Source organism: Salvelinus sp. IW2-2015, linkage group LG3 (genome assembly GCF_002910315.2).
Source record: "Salvelinus sp. IW2-2015 linkage group LG3, ASM291031v2, whole genome shotgun sequence".
In the NCBI taxonomy this organism is placed as follows: Eukaryota; Metazoa; Chordata; class Actinopteri; order Salmoniformes; family Salmonidae; genus Salvelinus; species Salvelinus sp. IW2-2015.
The window spans coordinates 2,922,292-2,945,894 of NC_036840.1; the positions used below are offsets into that span (position 1 = coordinate 2,922,292).

Consider the following 23,603-nt stretch of genomic DNA (forward strand, 5'->3'; position numbering starts at 1 on the left):
ACATATCTCATCCTGAGGTTCCTACTCAACTCACTAGTGGAAAATACAAGTAAATTCTCCCTCTTTTCAGAACCCCCTTAATTGTAAACCCCAAAGCTGACTCAGCACAACAGGGTTGTGTTCATTAGGCACCAAATGGAATAAAATGCACTGAAACAAGGAGAGACTACCTGGACTTGTCTAATGAGAAATGTTAATTTTCATATTATGTTGCAAAACGTTTGAACATGACCCAGGACTCCAATGACCCCTTCAAACATGAAGTGTGTTTGGGTGTGTTTTTAAGTCACTCTGAAAGTGATATGGTCTCTGCATGGTATGGTTGCATGCTTCTGATCTTAGAGAGGACATACCACTCAGACCATGAGCCATATGCCCCCAGAGGCAACCCTACTAAAGTAGATCTCTCAGGGATGCACTAACCTGCCCTGTAAGTTATAATTTAGGCTTCTGGCAATACCTTAGTAAATGCAATGGAATAATAAAGTGTAATATATATATATATATATATATTAGAATGGAGAGCCAGGCTACAATAAATCACACAAGTGGAGGAAATGAATTGTTTAGGAATATTTGTATGAATGCCATAGTAACTTCCATAGGATATCAAATTATCACCAGAATTCAAATAATGTCTTACAACCTATTTTAATATCTCAGCATGAATAAAACATGTCCCCCGACTAACTCAATATCTGGGCTGTAACATTTTACGACACTACTATGAAATATTTGATGTTTTTGAAACTGTCTCCAGCCACTGTTAGATGTGATTTTATTATTTGGAAACATTCAACAGGAATAATATTTAATATTGGGTTGGTGTGTAGATAGTGAAGGAGGAAGGGTCTGTGTTGATTTTAATCTACTGCTGAAGGGCAATGTGACTGAATGTGTTGGGAGTGGACAGTGAGTGTCCCTAGGTAAACTGTTCAGGGCTCTGTTGGACATAAATGATTGTTACTGGCTCAGTCTCTCTCATATTCTCTCTGCTGCCTCCCTGGTTACCTCTGTCTGCCTGTGTGAGGTAAGAGTCGTCTGTCTGCCTGTGTGAGTTAGGAGTCGTCTGTCTGCCTGTGTGAGGTAAGAGTCGTCTGTCTGCTTGTGTGAGGTAAGAGTCATCTGTCTGCCTGTGTGAGGTAAGAGTCGTCTGTCTGCCTGTGTGAGGTAAGAGTCGTCTGTCTGCCTGTGTGAGGTAGGAGTCGTCTGTCTGCCTGTGTGAGGTAAGAGTCGTCTGTCTGCCTGTGTGAGGTAAGAGTCGTCTGTCTGCCTGTGTGAGGTAGGAGTCCGTCCTGTCTGTCCTGTGTGAGGTAGGAGTCCTCCACCAGATGAATGTTAGTACTGGGAGGGATTGGGTGATCATTTCGCTGTCTCGTTAGCTGAGGGAGGGGAGAGAAAGAGAAGCGAGGAGGGGGGACTTCAGTAGAGTATGTAATAGGAACCAGCCCTTTCTCTCTCTCCTCCTCTCTCTACCCTTCCTTCTCTCATCTCTTTCACTCATCAAGTCTGTCCTGCAGGCGGTTGGATGTAACAGCAGCAGCACTCTCTTCTCTGCCTTCTTTCTGGGAGAGTCACCAGGGAACCGTCTCAGTGGTACTTAAGTGCTTGACGAGGATAAGGACTGGGTCAACACAGGAACAATCAGGGAACCAGGGCTTTGGATCGACACAGAGCAGGAGAGGAGCCTTATAAGGTGGGTCCTAGGCTGGGCTGTCCTAGGCTGGGACAGGGGTGTGTGGACAGTCAATCTTTGTGACAGAGAGATCACTCACCAGGGCCGTGAAAGACAGGCGGTAGTGGGAGAGAGCTGCATGGACTRGGGCTAACAGGTGCAGGGTCCCACTGGTAGACAGACTGAAAGGGAATAAGAACGGCTGAGAGGGAACACATTTAGACAAGTATTAAGAAAAGCTCCAAAAGACTTGATCCAAATGTAACCGCATTTTTGTCTTGTTAATTCAGATGCCTGTTTACGGTTTGGTGGCTTATTTTCTCCTTTCTATAATGATGGATAAGGGGTTTTCTGTGTTGAGTATTGTGAAGATATGTCTGAAAAGACATGCTGATCATTGAATGTGTTTTTGGTTGTTCTTCATCACTGATGTTTGCACACATACTGTGTTTATGGTGGGATAAATGTTATATTAACATTTACATTGAGTAGAAATAAGTATAATTGTTATAGGACGTACTATTACAAATAAATCAGGGTGATCACGAGTGTGCCTTTGCTCTGGGACTGAGATTGTCACGTTGTCTGACATTAACTATATGAGTAAAAATAGGTTGTAGGTTGTGAGTCTAAGAAAATAGGTTGTGAGTCTAAGACGATTGACTATAAACCAAAGATATAGTTAAAAAGTATTATTTAATTATATTCAACAGGTTACTTTTGAGCCCATTTTTATTACAAAAACATTTGTTTTTCTTAGCTCTTCCTGGTCAAACGTGTGCTTGGCATGTCCATGTACCCGAGTCGTTAACTTGTGAGTGACAGGGTGTGGTGTGAACACTCGGAGCCCCTCTGGTAGATCCTGTAGGCGGAGGGAAGACACCGATACAGACAATTCACACAGAGTTCAACTCTTTACTCTCAGAATATTATTATTATTATCTGTTTACCATCTTTTACTTATATGCTCTAGGTCTAAATAGCATCTCTGTCATGACTAGAGAGAGAGAGACTCTCTCTCGTGTAATTTTTGTGTTGTAATTACAGTGTGGTTATCTCTATCTAAAGTAGGAATCTTTGTACAAATAGAACCAGGAAGAAGAGCGAATCTAGACCAAAACAATCCATTTATCAAGTCGTAATCCAGATGGGACTGCTTTTTCCTCATTACGTTCCATGTACAGTGCATTTGGAAAATATTCAGACCTCTTGACTTTTTCCACATTTAGTTACGTTACAGCCTTATTCTAAAATGGATACAAAACAATTCCCCTCATCAATCTACACACAATACCCCATAATGACAATAATCTAGTGTACAAAGCCATATGGAGAGCCATAAACATATACATTAATTTGTCTGGCGAGACTGTACTCTGTCCAGAAATACTGCTGCTTGCAAATGTATAAAAAAAAATGAAATATAACATTTGCATAAGTATTCAGACCCTTTACTCAGTACTATTTTGAAGCACCTTTGGCAGCAATTACAGCCTTGAGTCTTATGTATGTATTTGGGGAGTTTCTCCCATTCTTCTCTGTAGATCCTTTCAAGCTCTGTTAGGTTAGATGGGGAGCGTCGCTGTACAGCTATTTTCAGGTCTCTCCAGAGATGTTCGATCGGGTTCAAGTCCGGGCTCTGGCTGGGCCACTAAAGGACATTCAAAGACTTGTCCCAAAGCCACGCCTGCATTGTCTTGGCTGTGTGCTTAGGGTCGTTGTCCTGTTGGAAGGTGAACCTTTGGAGGTCCTGAGTGCTCTGGAGCAGGTTTTCATCAGGGATCTTTGTTCCATTCATCTTTACCTCGATCCTGACTAGTCTCCCAGTTCCTGCTACTGAAAAACATCCCCACAGCATGATGCTGCCACCACCATGCTTCACCGTAGGGATGGTGCCAGGTTTCCTCCATACGGGACGCTTGGCCTTCGGGCCAAAGAGTACAATCTTGGTTTCAAATCAAATTTTATTGGTCACATACACATGGTTAGCAGATGTCATTGCGTGTGTAGCGAAATGCTTATGCTTCTAGATCCGACAGTGCAGCAGTATCTAACAGGTAATATCAACAATTCCACAACAAAACCTAATATCTAACAATTCCACAACAAAACCTAATACACACAATCTAGTAAAGGAATGGGATAAGAATATAAAAATATATGGATGAGTAGTGACAGAGCGGCTAAGACACAAAAGATAGTGTAGGATACAGTATAAACATGTGAGATGAGTAATGCGAGATATGTAAACATTCTTAAAGTGTCTAGTGTTCTATTTATTAAAGTGGCCAATGATATCAAGTCTGTAAGTAGGCAGCCGCCTCTCTGTGCTAGTGATGGCTGTTTAACAATCTGATAGCCTTGAGATAGAAGCTGTTTTTCAATATCTCAGTCCCAGCTTTGATGCACCTGTACTGACCTCGCCTTCTGGATGGAAGCGGGGTGAACAGGCAGTGGCTCGGGTGGTTATTGTCCTTGATCTTTTTGCCTTCCTTTGACATCGGGTGTTGTAGGTGTTCTGGAAGGCAGGTAATTTGACCCCGGTGATGCATTGTGCGGACCGCACCACCCTCTGGAGAGCCCTGCGGTTGTGGGCAGTGCAGTTGTCGTACCAGGCGGTGATACAGCCCGACAGGATGCTCTCAATTGTACACCTGTAAAAGTTAGTGAAAGGTTTTCGATGACAAGCCACATTTTCTTCAGCCTCCTGAGATAGAAGAGGTGCTGTTGCGCCTTCTTCACCACGCTGTCTGTGTGGGTGGACCATTTCAGTTTGTCGGTGATATGCACACTGAGGAACTTAAAACTTTCCAACTTCTCCAATGCTGTCCCGTCGATGTGGATAAGGGGGTGCTCCCTTTGCTGTTTCCTGAAGTCCACGATCATCTCTTTTGTTTTGCTGACATTGAGTGAGAGGTTATTTTCCTGACACCACACTCCGAGGGCCCTCACCTCCTCCCTGTAGGCTGTCTCGTCATTGTTGGTAATCAAGCCCACTACTGTTGTGTCGTCTGCAAACTTGATGATTGAGTTGGAGGCATGCATGGCCAAGCAGTCATGGGTGAACAGGGAGTACAGGAGGAGGCTGAGACTGCACTCTCGTGGGACCCCAGTGTTGAGGATCAGCAGAGTGGAGATGTTGTTTCCTACCTTCACCACCTGGGGGTGGCCTGTCAGGAAGTCCAGGACCCAATTACACGGGTGGGGTTGAGACCCAAGGTCTCAAGGTTAATGATGAGTTTGGAGGGTACTATGGTGTTGAATGCTAAGCTTTAGTCCATGAACAGCATTCTTACATAGGTATTCCTCTTGTCCAGATGGGATAGGGCAGTGTGATGGTGATTGCATCGTCTGTGGACCTATTGGAGCGGTAAGCAAATTGGAGTGGGTCTAGGGTGTCAGGTAGGGTGGAGGTGATATGATCCTTGACTAGTCTCTCAAAGCACTTCATGAGTAGTGGAGTGTAGGCATTTAGTTCAGCTACCTTTGCTTTCTTAGAAACAGGAACAATGGTGGCCATCTAGAAGCATGTAGGGACAGCAGACTGGGTTAGGTATTGATTGAATATGTCCATAAACACACCAGCCGGCTGGTCTGTGCATGCTCTGAGGACGTGGCTAGGGATGCCGTCTGGGCTGGAAGCCTTGCGAGGGTTAACACGTTTAAATGTTTGTGATCCGTGATTGTCTGTAGACCCTGCCCCATAGGTCTCGTGTTTGAGCCGTTGAATTGCAACTCCACTTTGTCTCTATACTGACACTTTGCTTGTTTGATTGCCTTACGGAGGGAATAACTACACCGTTTGTATTCGGCCATATTCCCAGTCGCCTTGCCATGATTAAATGTGGTGGAGCGTGCTTTCAGTTTAGCACGAATGCTGCCATCAATCCACGGTTTCTGGTTAGGGAAGGTTTTAATAGTCATAGTGGGTACAACATCTCCCATACACTTCCTTATACACTGACTCGGTGAGCGAGTTTATGTCAATGTTATTCTCTGAGGCTATCCGGAACATATCCCAGTCCATGGGATCAAAGCAATCTTGAAGCGTGGAAACCGATTGGTCAGATCAGCGTTGGATAGACCTAAGAATGGGCACTTCCTGTTTTATTTTAAGCTTATAGGAAGGCAGAAACAAGATGGAGTCATGGTCAGATTTGCCAAATGGAGGGCAGGGGAGGGCCTTGTATGCATTATGGAAGTTAGAGTAGCAGTGGTAGCAATGGTTGAGTGTGTGACTCGCTTGTGTTCATCAGACCAGCAAATCTTGTTTCTCATGGTCTGAGGGTCTTTAAGTGCCCTTTGGCAAACTCCAAGCGGGCTGTCATGTGTCCTTTACTGAGGACTGGCTTCCGTCTGGCCACTCTACCATAAAGGCCTGATTGGTGGAGTGCTGCAGAGATGGTTGTCCTTCTGGAAATTTCTCCCATCTCCACAGAGGAACTCTGGAGCTCTGTCAGAGTGACCATTAGGTTCTTGGTCACCTCCCTGACCAAGGCCCTTCTCCCCCGATTGCTCAGTTTGGCCAGGCGGCCAGCTCTAGGAAGAGTCTTGGTGGTTCCAAACTTCTTCCATTTAAGAATGATGGAGTGTTCTTGAGGACCTTCAATGCTGCAGACATTTTTTGGTACCCTTCCCAGATCTGTGCCTTGACACAATCCTGTCTCGGAGCTCTACGGACAATTCCTTCGACCTCATGGCTTGGTTTTTGCTCTGACAAGCACTGTCAACTGTGGGACTTTATATAGACAGTGGTGTGCCTTTCCAAATAATCTCCAATCAATTGAATTTATCACAGGTGGGCTCCAATCATTTTGTAAAAACATCTCAAGGATGATCAATGGAAACAGGATGCACCTGAGTTCTATTTCGAGTCTCATAGCAAAGGGTCTGAATACTTATGTAAATAAAGTAAACCTTTATTCGCTTTGCCATTGTGATATTGTGTGTAGATTGAGGAAAAATATTAATTTTTATTTTAGAATAAGTCTAACCAAACAAACATTTGGAAAAAGTCAAGGGGTCTGAATACTTTCCCAATGCACTGTAAACATGCTCAATTGTGTCAAATGTTAATATTCCATTACAAATGATAGCCTTGGGAATTGCTCTCAATCAGTACAGACATTATGGCAGAGCCAGACGTTCAGATCTCCTGTTCGGCATCGAAGAAAAACAAATTGGTCTTAAAATGTTGTCATACATTCATCGATTAGTAGTTTTTGAAAAGAGAGACGGGAAATTCATTAGGCAAAGGGCCAAGCAACACACAATAAATACAATTATCATTATACCCCTTCGGTAATGTACTGCTGTATTTATTCAAGTCCACCTCCTTTATGGAGACCAATTTAATTGTCATTGCCAGGATTCCTGGCAAGGCTTCGACAAGCAGCAGTGTTTCTGGACTGACTACAGTCTCGCCAGACAAATTAATGTTTATGGCTAACCACATGGCTTTGTACACTAGAACGTGGAGCATTGCTCCTTATAAGGCTGTTATGTATATCAATGTGGAGCTTGATTGTGTACATGGAGCACTACCAGGCTGCCAGACATGCCTTAGGAGGTTAGGCAGGTCAGTTGTACTAGCTAGGTGCCAGTCATATTTGTAGGGAGCTCCATGATATCACCTGACAGGTTATACAGTATGACCGTGGTAGATTTAAAGCAGGAGAGAAGTTCCAGTTGTATGTGTCTCTAATCCTGCTGAGGTGGTGTGTCATGGTAGGCGTGTGTCTTATCTCACTGTAATGACTCCTGGCACTCAGCAGCAGTAGAGGCTCCGTTCTCCAGTGATGGTTTAAGCAGCTGTGAGGCTGACATCTCCAGTCCAGCGCAAGGGCTTCTCTCTCCGGGAACTCACCCCAGCTAGGCTGGGCTGGGATAGGGAGGGCTAAGGCCGGTTTAGGAAGACATGCTGCCAAAGAGATCTTAGCCCTTCTGCACTTTTCCATATGCGTTCTAACTCTTCACACGCGGCCCCTCAAACGACGACCCAAGCCCGTCATGCAGGTTACATTTCAGCTGGGTGGTTCATCTGATCCCAGTACCTCAACCTTTCCATCAGCTGCATCCCAAATTGAAAGTTTCATAGATATCCCACCCTCATCTATAAGCCATGAGAATATGCCTTTGTGTGGGTGAATTTTATTGTTTCCCCCATTTTTACTTTCTATTAAACCAAAATGGATACTTTGCGCACAATACATTGAGTGGCGTGGCCATGGGCAGAAAAGCCTGCTCAGTTTTTCAGAGGCAGTGAGAAGCTCAGTCTTTGGTTAGCAGTAAGACAATCTCTCTACAGAAGAAAGTCCCCTGGTAATACCTGTCTTTATCAATAATGGAACTCCTCTTGTCCAATAATGGAAGCAGAGTGAAGGCAGAGAGGAGATTCTCCCCCAGCTCTTTTGTGTAGATGAATCTCATCCATAACATGGAGCCATGTTAAAGGACGTGGTAACTGATGGATTTAACTGTCATGTGACACTCTGATATCTCTCCTTTAACACGGATCCTTATTATTTATTGTTATTATTAGAACAGGAAGTAGACGCCATAGGACAGGAAGTAGACACCATAGGACAGGAATAGATAATGGAGGGCTGCAGCACTGCTAGTTTTCATCCTACCTTTCTAATCAGGAATTGTTTCAGACCTGGGAAACCAGATGAGTGAATCAATCAATTACTGGGATCTATTAACTACCGGGAAGAGAAGAAAATCAGCGGTGGTGTAGCCCTCGTGGACTGGATTTGAACATCCTTGCTGCATCTGTGGTACTGTAGTCTGACCAGTGATGTACCGCTCTCCTCCTCCCTCAGGTCATTTGGACTAGTTGTGGTTCCTGAGGCCCTGCTGTCATGAGGTGGCCGGAGGGGGTCGTGAAGACCCCGCCCTGGATAGGAGTCGGACCCACCCTCCTGGCTCTCTCTCTCCTCCTCACTTGTGTCTCCAGCTTCCTCCAGCCACTGCCAAGAGTCTTCCTCTCCTTCGAAGGTAAAGAAATATCCTGTTTACTCCAACAGTGAATCCCTAAGCATCGGACAGACATGTCCTACATCTAACCTTCTCCAGAAATCCCGTAAAGCATTATCTCAGGCTTAGTCTCATCCTGGTCTGCTGTGTTTCACCACAGCTGTGATGAACTTACAGAACACAATGAAGCTATTAGTTTATGGTGTTAATGGTGTTTATGGTGTTTATGGTGTTAATGACATATGGTCATCCAGAGGATGTACAATCATCTTCGTCATTTTGAACTAACAAGAAAATACTATATAATTACCTTCTCTGCAATGTCTGATATTGTCACGCCCTGCTCTATTTGGTTAGGTCAGGGTGTGATTTGGGTGGGCATTCTAGTTTTTCTATTTCTTTGTTGGCCGAGTATGGTTCCCAATCAGAGGCAGCTGTCTATCTCTGATTGGGGATCATACTTAGGCAGCTTTTTTTCCACCTTTAGTTTGGGGATCTTGTTGGTGTGTAGTTGCGTTCTGCACTGCATGTAGCTTCACGGTCGGTTGTATTTTTATTTATTTTTTGTGTTCATCAAATAAAAATGATGTACGCTTACCACGCTGCACCTTCGTCTGATTCTTCCGTCAACGAACGTGACAGAGATGAGGTCATCTCAGACATTCCCTTAGATGTTTGTGTTTGATTGACATTTAATCAGTGTTCTCTGCCAGATAGTGGGAGGGGGGCTCTAAACTTTATAGTACCCATGCTGCTTAGTCCCTGTGGGACTTAACATTGTCATGTTCTTGGTTTGGGCCTGTGAGACCCTGAGATCGTGGTTCCATTTTCAGTTCTGTTCCATGTCATGTCAGGCGAGCCAGAGCCGTACATCTGTGAGATTGTACTGTACTGTGTCATGACTGACTGCCCTGGCTCAGCCTGGTCCTGGTTAAACTTTAAACGCACACAGTGGATGGAGGCACTGTTTCCTTTCCCTGTGATTGTTGTTACAGCCTCTTGGTTTGATTCTGTTTTATTTAATTTCCTTGACACATGATTGGATGACTTATTAACCCTCTGAACTAGGAAGGAGTTTGCGGGGGAGGAGGCTGGAGGGGTTGTTTCTTGTTTCTCTAGCTTTCAGGAACCAGCTACCCCTCATAAGTGGTGTAGCTGTACACTGGTGTTGATGTTGTACAGCAACTGCTGGGTATGTTTGATTATCTTTCAGTACCTCCAGGCTGATTTATTTTGTCCAATGCAGGAAAGACTGTGTCTGTGCGGCGTCTGTGTTGCACATGTGTCTGTGTTGCACATGTGTCTGTGCGGCGTCTGAGTGCTCAGACGGTGTGAAGAGGTGTTGTGACTGTGACTCATTGTCTCTGGAAAGGCTGTGATATTCTGTGGTCATCTTTTTCCTTGACTCCAGGCACCTTTCTCTTCCTCTCACTGGCTGTCATCCTCTCTCCGCCCCTTCTCTCCTACTGTCTCTCCTTTCTCCTTTCATTTACTGACTTTCTCTCTCCTCTCCCTCTCTTCTTCTCTCTSTGTTTCTCTGTGATTGTCTRGYGTGCTGTAGCCCAGCTGTCAGACAGAGACAGGCAGTGAAATGCCCCACTCAGCAGAGCTGCTCACAGACAGGACCCAGGCTGTATACACTTGTCTAGGGGATGTGTGGAGCATTAGGGGTGGCTTGGAAAAAGCCTGCTCGCTCACTGCAAACAGACCAAACCACTCAAATACCTCTGTGGCTTTTACATACAGCCACGGTAGGCCTATTCACTCCTGCCCTGTTAAAATGTCTGACCTCCAGGATTCACGGTCAACATGCTGGAAATGAATCTATCCCTGCTGCTGATCATGTGATTGGTTAATCCCTTTTCCATGTGTGGATTTGATTTGTCCCCATTTCCTGCTTTAGTTCGGTTCTATTGTATCCGAGTGAAACGTCAAAGGGAACTATTATCAGTCAAATAGGTTCTAAAGTGGTTCTTGGTTGGGTAGCTCTGGTTGTGGTGGACCGGTAGTAGCTTGTTTTATTAAAAACAAATTATTTGAAAAGTCAGGTGTGTGTATGTCACTTAGGATGATCTATGTAGGTGCTTCGCTGTGCTTCGTTCCCTTGGGACTCATCGGATTGAATTAGTGTGAAAACAGAAGCGGAGGGGATTTGGCAGTGACTGGAAGGACATTTCAAGGTAAAGAAAGGATTGGAGATTTGATTGTGAGCCAAGATTTCAGGTGCTGGTTAGCTTCCATGCTGTGATTTTAGAGCTATGCTGTCCGGGATGTTAAGCACAGGGGAGTTGAGCTGAACTGATCTATGTTGGTGGAGCTGGAAATCCTTTTCCGTTGGGGCGGACAGGCTCCGTATTTCACCCTGCATTCAGTGGAGCTTCTGCCTGGGAGAGATCCAGATGTAGGGAGTTGGAGACTCCTCTGACCGAGGGAGAGGACTCTTCTCTCAAATAAACTCCAGTGTGGACGTCCTCACTGAGGGAAGTATTTAGGGTACCAGGGTGGGGAGAGGAGAGGTACAGGGCCCAGAGAGGGTAACATGTGGGAGGTCCAGTCAGCAGCAAGTGTAAGGGTGTGTGTCAAAGGTTCTGCACTGGAGGCGAGATATACTGTAGTTCTCTAGAGTAAAGACTCTTTATTATTACAGCCTAAACTGACTAAACCAAAAAAGAGAAAATAAACTCTGGGAGGAGACTTGTGTCAGTACACAGTATCTCACTCTCTCTCCCTCCCTCTAGCTACCCATCTTTTCTTCCCTCTCTCCTGAAACTCTAGCCGAGGGTAAGGCAGGTTCACGTGGCTGAGTGAGTCAGCTCGCGTCTCCAGGAGAAGTTGCCGTCACTGACATTCCTGCTCCCTCACACTGCTTAATCTTGTCTTGGAGAAGCAAACGCAACGCAACGGGACGGCAACCAAAACACAATAATAAACAGTGAGAAACGCAGGCCCCAGAACGCAGCCTTATATAATAAACAGTCAAATACGTTTCAGTAAAGCTGGAAAATAAATGAGGGGCTTCAATTCTTAGCAAAAAAGCATTATGGATTTAGTAGCATGATAAGAGATTTGTTTTAACTTTTGTTTTCAATCACTTATTTTCCCCAATATTTAGTCTAGCGACCCCTTTCATTTGACATATTGCAAAACACAAACTCCATCTGTCTCAGTGAAAGTTAAAATAATGAATAGCGGACCACTCCGAAGTCTGTGTTTTGTCAGCCACGGATAAAATAAGATAAGGGCCATATTTTCCCATGAATCATTAAAATGTGAGAATGGTACAAAGCCCAGGACTAAGGACTGAATAATAAACCACTAACAGTGTCTTATAGCTTTCTCTGAGCAGGTGAGGTGTAGATTAGACTGGACTAGGTCTAATCCAAGGCCAGGATTCAAACAAAAGCAGAGAAAATGTAATAAAATATTTGTCTGAATCCCGGGTTAGGATTACCTAGTCCAGTCAGATTTACACTTCACCTGCTCAGAGAAAGCTTTTGGGATTTGGAGCCCTAGGCGTCGTGATTTGATGGCTACTACTACCACCATCTCTGTCATGATCTACAAGTCAAGTGCACTGCGATGTCGATAATCTGTGTTTATTTAAATCCCTGCCATAGATTATATGGAGAAATGTTTCAATTTCAACTAAAGTGGAAAATGAATCTGGGTCTGGTCCAGTGGTCATATAGCATTGTCCTTTCTCAACCTGATTCAGTGACATAGGTGATATGCTTTTAATCAGAAACAGAACTAACTTTTCTGTCTTGGCTTTTTACACCGCAAAATATACTTTTGAACATACAGTATCTGGATTTCATCTCAGTTTATTTGGCCAAATTGCTGAGCATAGAAGAACATGTTAGATCATCAGTTTCTTGGTCAGAAAGGCCCTGGCTCATGCCATGTTGATACTTTCTGTTGTTTGACCCAGGTGAAACATTTCTGCCAGTGAGTTTACAAGCCAATACAGCAATGTTTTAGCCCTGATCTAATTGTTAGGAGGCCGTATTAACGAGTTGCCTGCCCAGGGTTATGGCTGTATGGTACTTATCACACATCTAAGGCTGTCTGTATACGGTCTGGTAGGATGATTTGGGGTTTGTTTCTCTCTGGGTGATTGTGAAGAGGATTCTACACTAATGCAGAGGGTGTCGAGAGTCATGGTCACTGTCGCTGCTGACAGGGTACGTGTGGCTCAGGGTGGGTGCTGGTCTTTGTTTAAGATGTCATTAATGTCATCTGTCCTGGTAAAACACTGCTGGCGGTCAGGGTGTCACTGTGTAAATGAGGCTTACGAAAATATACAAGTATTTGGATGTAAAAAAAAAAGTCTGTGTATATCTCTGTGTGTTTTAGCAGGTGTCTATTTGAATCCTTCTGTCTAGTCCTTGGTAGAGAGCCTTGGTCGCGTAGCTGTAGTTTGAGACGTGTGGGAGATTGATTAAGATGGTGTTCTTGTAATGAGTGTTCCCTCTCTCTGGGAGCTACTCCTGTTCCCAAACCCTGAGCGGAACCAGACGTCACACACACACAGCCGTCTGTCTCACAGCCTTTCACCATAGAACGGATGCTCTGGTTCCCCAGCTTCCTCAGATTAGTTCCTTCTTTTATCATGCGTCATTAGAATCTCCTCCTAGCCCTCATTAGTCCTAAAGGATGACTATCAGGAGGTCGTCCAACTGTGAAGTATGTTTATTTAATTGTGGGATGGTGTGTGGGTGTGTGCGCATGCAAATTCTTCACATTTGATTACTTTCTACTTTTCCCTGAATCACCATGGAAACTGACCGTTTTTTTTTCCGTCCCTCTTTATAAAACAAATTGAGGCTCTGAGCTGTTAAGTGAATATTTGGAATACTTCAGGTATCCTGAAATGTTTGACCCCTTTCAGATTTAACTCTAAGACTCAAGAGGTGCATTCAGTGGAATTGAAACATAGCCAAGGTAAAACATTTTCTGAATTCCTACGTGAAGGACTCATTTGGAAGATAAACAGCAGAGCCTTGCCAATGTAACATTCACCTCCTGTAAGATAATGTCTCAAACTTTAAATCTAATGGGAAGGTCCGAGCCAGTGGTTTGATGTTCAAGGTTTTATCCTTGCCGAACCTAAACCTCAAAACCTGATCATAAATCGCCTAACTTGCCCCAGATCTCATGATAATGTGTTCTCTATGGGTTTGCACTTTTGTCTTCTATCCCTGACCCCTCTGCAATTACGGGGCCTGGATAGGTTAAACAGACCGCTGCCTGCATGGTTGTCAGCAGGGTCAATAGGAAGTCAAAGGTCGTCAAAGGTTATAGGCAGGGCTGACGCGGGTCAAAAGTGGACCAGTGTGTCTGCATTAGTGCTCAGGGGCATGGAAGTAAAGTAAAATGCTTATAATTTCACAGAGCATCCCATATCTGCTTTACATTATTTTTCCCAGAGTGCATCTAAACTTGTAATTTCCAACATAATTTGCCTTTGAAGTGAAATCACAAATCCGTGATGGTATGCTCCAGGGAGTTCAAGGCTATACAAACCAGTGACCTGTCATTACTGTCGACAGAGAGATGTTTAGACATACAAATAACCAGGCTGACTGGGGTCGTTTTTTGTGTGGTTGTTGTTTGTGTCTCCAGGCATGTGTCCTGTTGCTAGCCGAGCTAATTGATTGAGTTAGAACCTGGACATTCTCCAGTGAAGGTTAGCGGGTACAGGCTGCAGCAAAGCCTACGGCTGCTGTGTTTGCGGACAGGGTTTGACAAGCCTTCTGTCAGTCATACCTTTTCTCTCCTTTCTCCTCCTTTCTCTGTCTCTGTGTTTTGACATTCCTGTCTTTAAGGCTAACGCTAGATGAATGTTTTAGTGTTCATCCCGTGCACCATGTTGAAAGGTAATCAATGGCCATCAATATGGAAGAGACGGTATCTTTCTGGAAGATGCACAAGGTCAAATGGACGGTTGGTCTTTGGGAATTTAGGCTATTGATTCAGTGAAATGTATTCTCAACGTTCTTTTTCTGGCTTTTTTACAGATGTATCATTAAATATTTTATCTTGCATACAGAACTGTTCCCATACTGGCTTTGAGCTTAAGTGAGTTTCCATAGAAAAGGCCATGGTTCTTTACATAATAAAATGGAAAAGGCTAAATTAACACAATTACATACAGTGCTTTCGGAAAGTATTCAGACTCCTTCCCTTCTACATTTTGTTACGTTACAGCCTTTTTGTAACATGGATAAAAAAAATATAGAAACATCTCATGGATCTACACACAATACCCCATAATGACAAAGCGAAAACTGTTTTCTAGTAATTTTTGCAAATGCCTTAAAACTAAAAAACGGATACCTTATTTACATAAGTATTCAGACCGTTTGCTATGAGACTCAAAATTGAGCTCAGGTGCATCCTGTTTCCATTGATCATCCTTGATGTTTCTACAACTTGAATGGAGTCCACCTGTGGTAAATTCAATTGATTGGACATGGTTTGGAAAGGCACACACCTGTCTATATAAGGTCCCACAGTTGACAGTGCATGTCAGAGCAAATACCAAGCCATGAGGTCGAAGGAATTGTCTGTAAAACTCCGAGACAGGATTGTGTTGAGGCACAGATCTGGGAAAGGGTACCAAAAAATGTCTGCAGCATTGAAGGTCCCCAAGAACACAGTGTCCTCCATCATTCTTAAATGGAATAAGTTTGGAAACACCAAAACTCTTCCTAGAGCTGACCGTCCAGCCAAACTGAGCAATCGGGGGAGAAGGGCCTTGGTCAGAGAGGTAACCAAGAACCCGATGGTCACTTTGACAGAGCTCCAGAGTTCCTCTGTGGAGATGGTTGTCCTTCTGGAAGGTTCTCCCATCTCTGCAGCACTCCACCAATCAGGTCTTTATGGTAGTGTGACCAGACGGAAGCCACTCCTCAGTAAAAGGCACATGACAGCCCGCTTGGAGTTTGCCAAAAGGCATGTTTTTGGGGATGTGTTTTTCAGCTGCAGGGACTGGGAGACTAGTCAGGATCGAGGGGAAAGATGAACAGAGCAAAGTACAGAGATCCTTGATGAAAACCTGCTCCAGAGCGCTCAGGACCTCAGACTGGGGCGAAGGTTCACCTTCCAACAGGACAACAACCCTAAGCACATAGCCATGACAACGCAGGAGTGGCTTTGGGACAAGTCTCTGAATGTCCTTGAGTTGCCCAGCCAGAGCCCGGACTTGAACCCGATCGTACATCTCTGGAGAGACTTGACAATAGCTGTGCAGCAACGCTCCCCATCCAACCTGACAGAACTTGAGAGGATCTGCAGAGAAGAATGGGAGAAACTCCCCAAATACAGGTGTGTCAAGCTTGTAGCCTCATACCCAAGAAGACTCAAGGCTGCAATCCCTACCAAAGGTGCTTCAACAAAGTACTGAGTAAAGGGTATGAATACTACTGTAAATGTGATATTACATTTTTTTTCATTTTCAAACATTTCTAAAAACAGTTTTTGCTTTGACATTATGGGCTATTGTGTGTAGATTGATGAGGGGGAGGGGGAAAACAATTTAATCAATTTTAGAATAAGGCTGTAATGTAACAAGATGTGGAAAAATGCAAGTGTTCTGAATACATTCCGAATGCACTGTATTCACTAACAATGGATCAAGGCTCAGAGTGACTCTTTTGGAATAACTTTTTATTATACCAGTGAAAATGTTTGTATTTTATTGTTGGGATCAATGACAAAATGTGAGTTATTTTAGCCTTTTCGAGGTCAAGACCCTTTTCTGACATCTTGGTCATAACATATCGGTTTTGAGTGAAGGTTCAAAGAAACTGCAGGTCTGTGACCAGTTATTTCTCTCTGTACCCTCACCAGTGGTGTAAAAAGTACCCAACTGTTATACTTGAGTTAAAGTAAAGATATGTTATTAGAAAATGACTCAAGCGATAGTCACCCAATTAAATACTACTTGAGTAAAAGTAAATGTAATTGATCAAATGTACTTAAGTATCAAAAGTATAAATCATTTCAAATTCCTTATATTAAGTAATCCACACCGCACCTTTTTTTAATTTACGGATAGCCAGGGGCATACTCCACCACTCAGACATCATTTAAAAACAAAGCGTTTGTGTTTGGTGAATCCGCCCGATCAGCAGTAGTAGGGATGACCAGGGACGTTCTCTTGATAAGCATTCACAATGTAACGAGTACTTTCGGGTGTCAGGGAAAATGTATGGAGTAAAAAGTACATTATTGTCTTTAGGAATGTAGTGAAGTAAAAGTTGTCACAAATAGTAAAGTACAGATACCTAAAACGACTTACAGTAAGTAGTACTTGAAAGTATTTTTACTTAAGTACTTTACACCACTGACCCTCACCATAATTCAACAGCACTGAGATGAACGTTTGATCTGCATGATGTCAGCCAGGAAATATAGACTTTTTAATCCAACAAAACAAAATCTCAACATGTCATCTCTGCCCCATTCGCCTAAACTTTTCTCAGCCTTTGCTTCTCTTACACCTCCACTAATAAATCTGAGAATCTCATGGCCCAGTACTGTCTATTAAACCTCCCCTACACGTGACAGTTTCAAGTTTTATTAGTCGTATGTACGGGATACACATGATATACACCGTCCAACCAAATGCTTACTTGCAGTTTCCTTCTCAACAATGCAATAATAAATAATGGAAGATAAGAATACGAACGTAAAGTAAATGGCTCAGTAGAATAGAATAAACATTTTAGCTTAAGTATAATACAAGAAGGCACATTTTATAGTCCAATATTGGCCCTCCCTCTGGTCTCATGGGGCCTGTAGTCTGCACAGTAAAAATACATTGATTTAGTATCTGCGGGCGGGGTGAAGGAGTAATTTGAGGACTGGTTAGGTGAAAGGTCATGAGAGGCCCTAAGGGGGGGTTGGTGGGATGCTGTGTCAGGTGAAGAGGCCAGGTGCTAATTAAGGCTAACGCTAGCTCGCGTGATGGACAGGCTGGTTTGCGTCTCCGGTTTCAGACTCCTGGAGGGGGTATTACCCAATGCTGCTGCAGCGCAGGTCATCCGTGTAACGAAGACTGCTCTGACGCTGGTGCTGAGTAACCTCACCCTGCAGAGTCTTAGAGAACCACACTCTCACTGCCAAGGAGAAAGATTACTCTATGCCCTCGTGTTCTACCCTTGTGTCCTACGTAGTGAAAATGGAGTGAGAAATCAATGATGGGGAGGTCATACTAAAGGCTAATAGGAGAATAGTCATCCTACATATGACCATGAGAGTCCCCTGACATTATGTCTGGAGACTGCTAGATAATGCAGTAACTTACAGAAAATGGTGGGAAGAGGATGATGACATTGGATGGGATGAGAGTTAGTCAGCCGAGCGGTTGTCCCTCTTCCTCACAAGCAGTCCCTGTATGTCTATGGAGAGGAGTGTGTTGATGCTTGAGCGGTGAGTTTGTGTGCTCCTGCTCCTCTTGCCTGGCCGAGAATGTGGTGAATGTCAGACAGACGGACAGTCAGACGACTCTGCCGCCCTGCACTGGCCACTCTGGGTGGTCCCTCTCTACGGGGGGGACAAGGAGGAGACCATGCTCTGGCACGATACCCAACCCGCCCCCTCTGCTTTACCTGCCTATATACCACCTGCCATAACACTGTATACTGTAGAGGTACTATAGGCTAGGCCTATATCCCCATGGAGATGGAAGAAATGTCCTCGTGCCGGTCAGCGTCTCCAGAGCCAGACCGAAGCTTTGAGTTGCCAGGATAAAGGTTGTGAGTGGCGCAGTATGTGTGAATGTACCAACATTGTATTAGAGGAGTGTAGCCATGCAGAACTGCACCCAAGGAGATGTGGCATTGTCCTCACAAAGAGCACCGACACTTGGCAAGAGGTCTAAAGTCAGACGTTTATAAAGAAACCCACTCCATCTTCAGTGGGTACATGAATCAGGGGGCGGAAGTGTACTAAGCCCATGCTTCAATATTTATCAAGGCGACTGATTGGGATCCGCCAAATCCTGCCCCTGAAAACAGTGGAACACAGGTCCTAGTCGTTGAAAATAGACAATGCCCCATTTGCATGTGGTTAATGAATTCATGATGGCCTTTGAGGGTACGGCCCATTTTGAAAAGGCCTGCATTGAATCTGAGACACAAAGGGAGGTTTGTGATTGGCCGCCTGCCCAGCTCTGGTGTTAATGGGGTCTGAAGACCTCTGGGCCTTTGGCTCTCAGACACTGAGGTAGCCAACATACAGCAAGAACTCACACTCCACAGGCGTAGTTAACCATTTAACCTAGTCTAGCTTTTAAGTACTCCTATGAGTAGAGCGGATTAAATCTTGGTTGAGTAGACTTGGTTCTCTTAAACTTCAGCCCCAGATGAGCCTTGGCTTGAACCATCCTATACCGTGTACGGCATCCATATTAGGAAGTTGTCCGTTCACACAATGCCGTGATCCTGATCCTTTGATACCTCTCCTGCCTCTTTGTGCACCTGACCCTGCCTGGACACAGCTGGACTACAGGTGGCTCAGTACAGCCTGAGTGTCAGTCCCCAGCTGGTGCCCCCCCACAAAGGGAGAGTAGAATGAGCCTGTCAGGGTGGCTCAGTGGGCCGACCAACACAGACTGCTGGCTCCATATCCTAAAACCCGATCTTGGGGGGGACCCACATATTCATCGCTCTTGCAAAAGCCAGACGGCGTACTTTCCAGCGGCGCTGAATCTGTCTTTTTACAATTCTGCAATGTGATAAACTGTTCCTTGTATGGCGAGCCAAACCTAAAACACCACTGGCTTGTTTACTGGAGGGGATCATGGTGGAGGCCCACTACTTTGATCAGCCTAACAAATGGGAGAGTTAGTCTGTCATTCCGTGTTATGGGTTTTCACTTCGCCGGAGGGAAACTTCTTATTCTCTGTGGTGACACCATTCCCGTCTCCCTCCCCTTAACTCCCCCCTCAATGTAATCACAGCACCATTCCCGTCTCCCTCCCCTTAACTCCCCCCTCAATGTAATACAGCACCTTCCCGTCTCCCTCCCCTTAACTCCCCCTCAATGTAATCACAGCACCATTCCCGTCTCCCTCCCTTAACTCCCCCTCAATGTAATCACAGCACCATTCCCGTCTCCCTCTCCCTTAACTCCCCCCTCAATGTAATCACAGCACCATTCCCGTCTCCCTCCCCTTAACTCCCCCCTCAATGTAATCACAGCACCATGAAACAAGACAAGGCCTATCCCATCTACATTTGTAACAATTATGAAATGAACACGCAATCTCTTCCATGATTTTAATTACAGTAATACCTCATGGGCGGAAGGACAAGCCCTGCTGCTGCCCAAATCCTTCACTTAGATTCTACAGACTGACATTCCAACTGTTTTGTCCTTATGGACAGTACTATGTGGCATGCAGGACGGTTGTTGCCTTTCTCGCTATCCTCCTTTAGTTTACAGAATACTTGTTTATAGGAATGATGATCACGGCTTGTAGTCTGGTCATGTCATCAGATGTTCCTGGTGGTACATTTAAGACTGAATTAAAAGTCTGCTGTCTTAAAAAGTTTGCCCTCCGTGCAAGGTTCACTGGACGGGGATCAATGCAAATGTGAATCGAAAGTGTTTAATAAGCTGATGAAATATAGATCATCTGAGATCCTGCTGTAATGTCAAGGTGAATGTGTATTCATTAGGCTCATTAGTTACATTATCACCATCGAGGATCTCTGACCTGATGTCTTGGGRGACCGCTAGTATGGATTTATATCTGGGTTTTAGTCTTGCATGCGAAATATGTAGWCTACTRCACTCAGACTAGATAACATCTGCAGTTGCTCTGCGGCAGTGTACGACCATGCGAAGCCCGCAACCCACCACCASTCTTAAATATTGAATGACCGTTGTGGTCTCTTGGCCCCTACAAAAGGTTTTTGTGCCGCTTCCGCTTGACCAAGCTCTCACAAATGAACCACTCTTCAAAGGGACTAGAGGTATTACTGTGCGGTCACCTGTAGCGGTCGGCTGCTCTGCAACCTTCAGTCCACTACATGGATGACCGCTCCTGGTCAGAACGCTATTCCTGCACAGCAGAGCCCCCATGGGTGAACGCTCACAGTCCAAGTGAACTCCGTAGTCCTAGCAGGAGGCACACGGGGGAAGGTGCGGCCCGCCTGCCCACATAAATAATAGACTACCCACAATCCTCTACTGAGTCCTCACCACTGCTCTGCGTTCTCCTACTGCGGGCGTGTTCTGTAACGAGGGCAGAAATGTTTTTGTATCCTGTCCATGATGCCTAAACAACAAGGGATACGCCATTTCATCCTCAGTCATCACCACAGCAGCTCAACCTACATACCAGACCTCCCCAACGTCTTACTGTCAAGGGTGGTGTCCTCCCATTTTACGATCCCCTGAATACTTCAACCGAGCCAATAACATTGACCAACATTCTTACTCATTATGTTTAACAGTTAGAGCCAGTTTTTTCCTCAAGCCACATCTGAGTGAATCCAGTCTACATAAACAGCACCATCGATAGCAGACTGGACAGACAAGGACAATTTAGCCAATTATATCCACAAACACTTATGACATACTCAGGATCTCTGCTGGTGATGTCATCATAGTGGAATGCAGGCTAAGCCCATGACTAATAAATATTACTACAACCTAATGGTTTTATAATTCATTGTGATGAGAGCATATGGGAGCTCCCATTTGATATGTTGGTTTTCAATAAACAGTCCCGAACTCATCGTAAGAGCGTGGGTTTGATTGTCAACCCAATGATTTATATGGTAACAGACCGTACTGTACATGTACCAGCCACTGTCCTCAAATGCTTTAAGCAATACTTCTGGGACTCATTATTACTGATCTATGACAGCCATTATATTGTTTAAGGTTTGCTTTGATTACATTTCCCCAGCCACGTATTAATGTTATGGCGTCAAAAGCTTAACTCGTCCCACAAGGATGACTTCCGATCCCATCAGGTCAAAGGTTAATGGGTAGTAGAATAAACATCCACAGACTTGCCTGCCACCATCTCTCTTTGTAAGCCGATCTCATTATAAATTAGACGCATGTTAAATTGTGCAAATCCCATATATCTCAGGCAGAAAATGGTGGAGAAGCACTTGAAGTGAGTCTTCATGTTTTCTTCAGAGAGTGCAGGTGCGGTACACCAACGGTTATTGTGACATTTTGAGAAGGCTGTAATGCGTACCCAGGCATGACTCCTGTGTTCCCTGCTGGGGTCATGATGAGCAGACAGACACTGGATCCCTGGTATGCACCAGAGGCTATGCTCGCCTCACAGAGGATCAGCTGGGTGGCGGGGTCATGTGACGCACGCCTGCCGCGCTGTTTCCCCCCAAAACACTGGACTTAGTTAGGGCTTCCACCCATGGTAGGAAACATGAAAGTCTCCAATTCCTCCACTGAGAAAACAATACAGAGTTAATGATAATAAGTTATTTCACCCGGGCCGCCTCACCCCACACAACTCTGAACACGTTGTTCCCCTTGTGGAATGTTCCAGAGGGACAATATGGATAGAATCAGACTGTACCAAGAGCATTGACTTTAGGGGGGTTTCCAGATCCACATTGAGCAGAGCTACAATAAACCCTTCTGTAAACAGGAATCATTAAGTGAGAGTCAGCACCTTTTGCTCCAGGAAAAACAGAAGCAGGAGCCTGCAGGCTTGTAAACTGAACACTCCTTTCCCTCAAGCATAAGAAAAAGATCAAATAAAACCCTTTCCAAGAAGGTCTTTACATCTCTCCCCTGCCTACTTATTCTGGAGGGATGTAGGTAAGAGTGGTTTGGAGTGAAGCATGGTTTTAATTAGTTCTTACAGTTACTCCTTCACCCCTGGTGGCACGCCTGGCTTCCCTGATCGCTGGCAGAGCTGCTGTTGAACATCTGTAGCCTGATGAGCCAAAGGCTTGAGCTAACCTAATATCTCCCTGAGCCCAATGCGACGCTATCTCCTCAGCTCTAAAGCTTTGGACACGTGATCTTCTCCTTTTTCCAGAGGTTCTCTTTGTTAAATGCACATTGTACTTGTTGGAGTTTGACAAGGGCCTTCGTATTAGATTTGAGTCTGGTGGAAACAAAGTATTGTGTGTGTGTGTTGTTCATTAGGCGCTGTGAGATAATGCTCATGCCTAAAGTTATACATGATACACCAACCGACTGCTTTGTGCTTTTTTAACAATATCGCCTAAGTTGATTTCTCTACATATGATTGGGGCGTAGGATATGAGGATGCTTGGGCCTCCCGAGTGGCGCAGTGGTCTCAGGCACTGCATCGCAGTTGCTAGTTGTGCCGCTAGAGATCCTAGTTTGCGTCCAGGCTCTGTCGCAGCCGGACGCGCCTGGGAGACCCATGGGGCGGAGCACAATTGGCCCAGCGTCGTCCGGGTTAGTGGAGGGTTTGGCCGGCAGGGATGCCCTTGTCCCATCGCGCTCTTGCGACTCCTGTGGCGGGCTGGGCGCATACACGTGTACGGTGTTTCCTCTGACACATTGGTGTGACTGGCTTCTGGGTTAAGCAGGCTTTGTGTCAAAGAAGCAGTGCGTCTTGGTTGACTTGGGTTTTGGAGGACGCATAGCTCTCGACCTTCGCCTCTCCCGAGTCCGTACGGGAGTTGCAGCGATGGGACAAGACTGTAAATATCAATTGGATACCACGAAAAAGGGGGTAAAAGTAAAAAAAAATAAGGATGTGAGGATGCTTATAGAGTTATGTCAAGATCAATAGAGTGAAGAGGTGTGGGAAATGGTACTTATTCATGTAAACAACTCTAGTGCTGTTGCTGTATGGAATAAAGGTAAACACACATCCATGATCAGAAAGAGAGGGGGAGGAGAGGCACTGGAAAACAGCTTTCATTCAGGATTAAAGGGCCTCGACCTCAAAAGCAATACTATTGAATAGAGT

At 44.8% G+C, this 23,603-nt stretch overlaps 1 pseudogene; it reads left to right on the forward strand.

The window, feature by feature from the left end:
* The first annotated feature begins 1,441 nt into the window (after positions 1 to 1,441).
* LOC112067882 (semaphorin-3C-like) overlaps positions 1,442 to 23,603 on the forward strand; it is a 43,135-nt pseudogene continuing 20,973 nt past the window's right edge.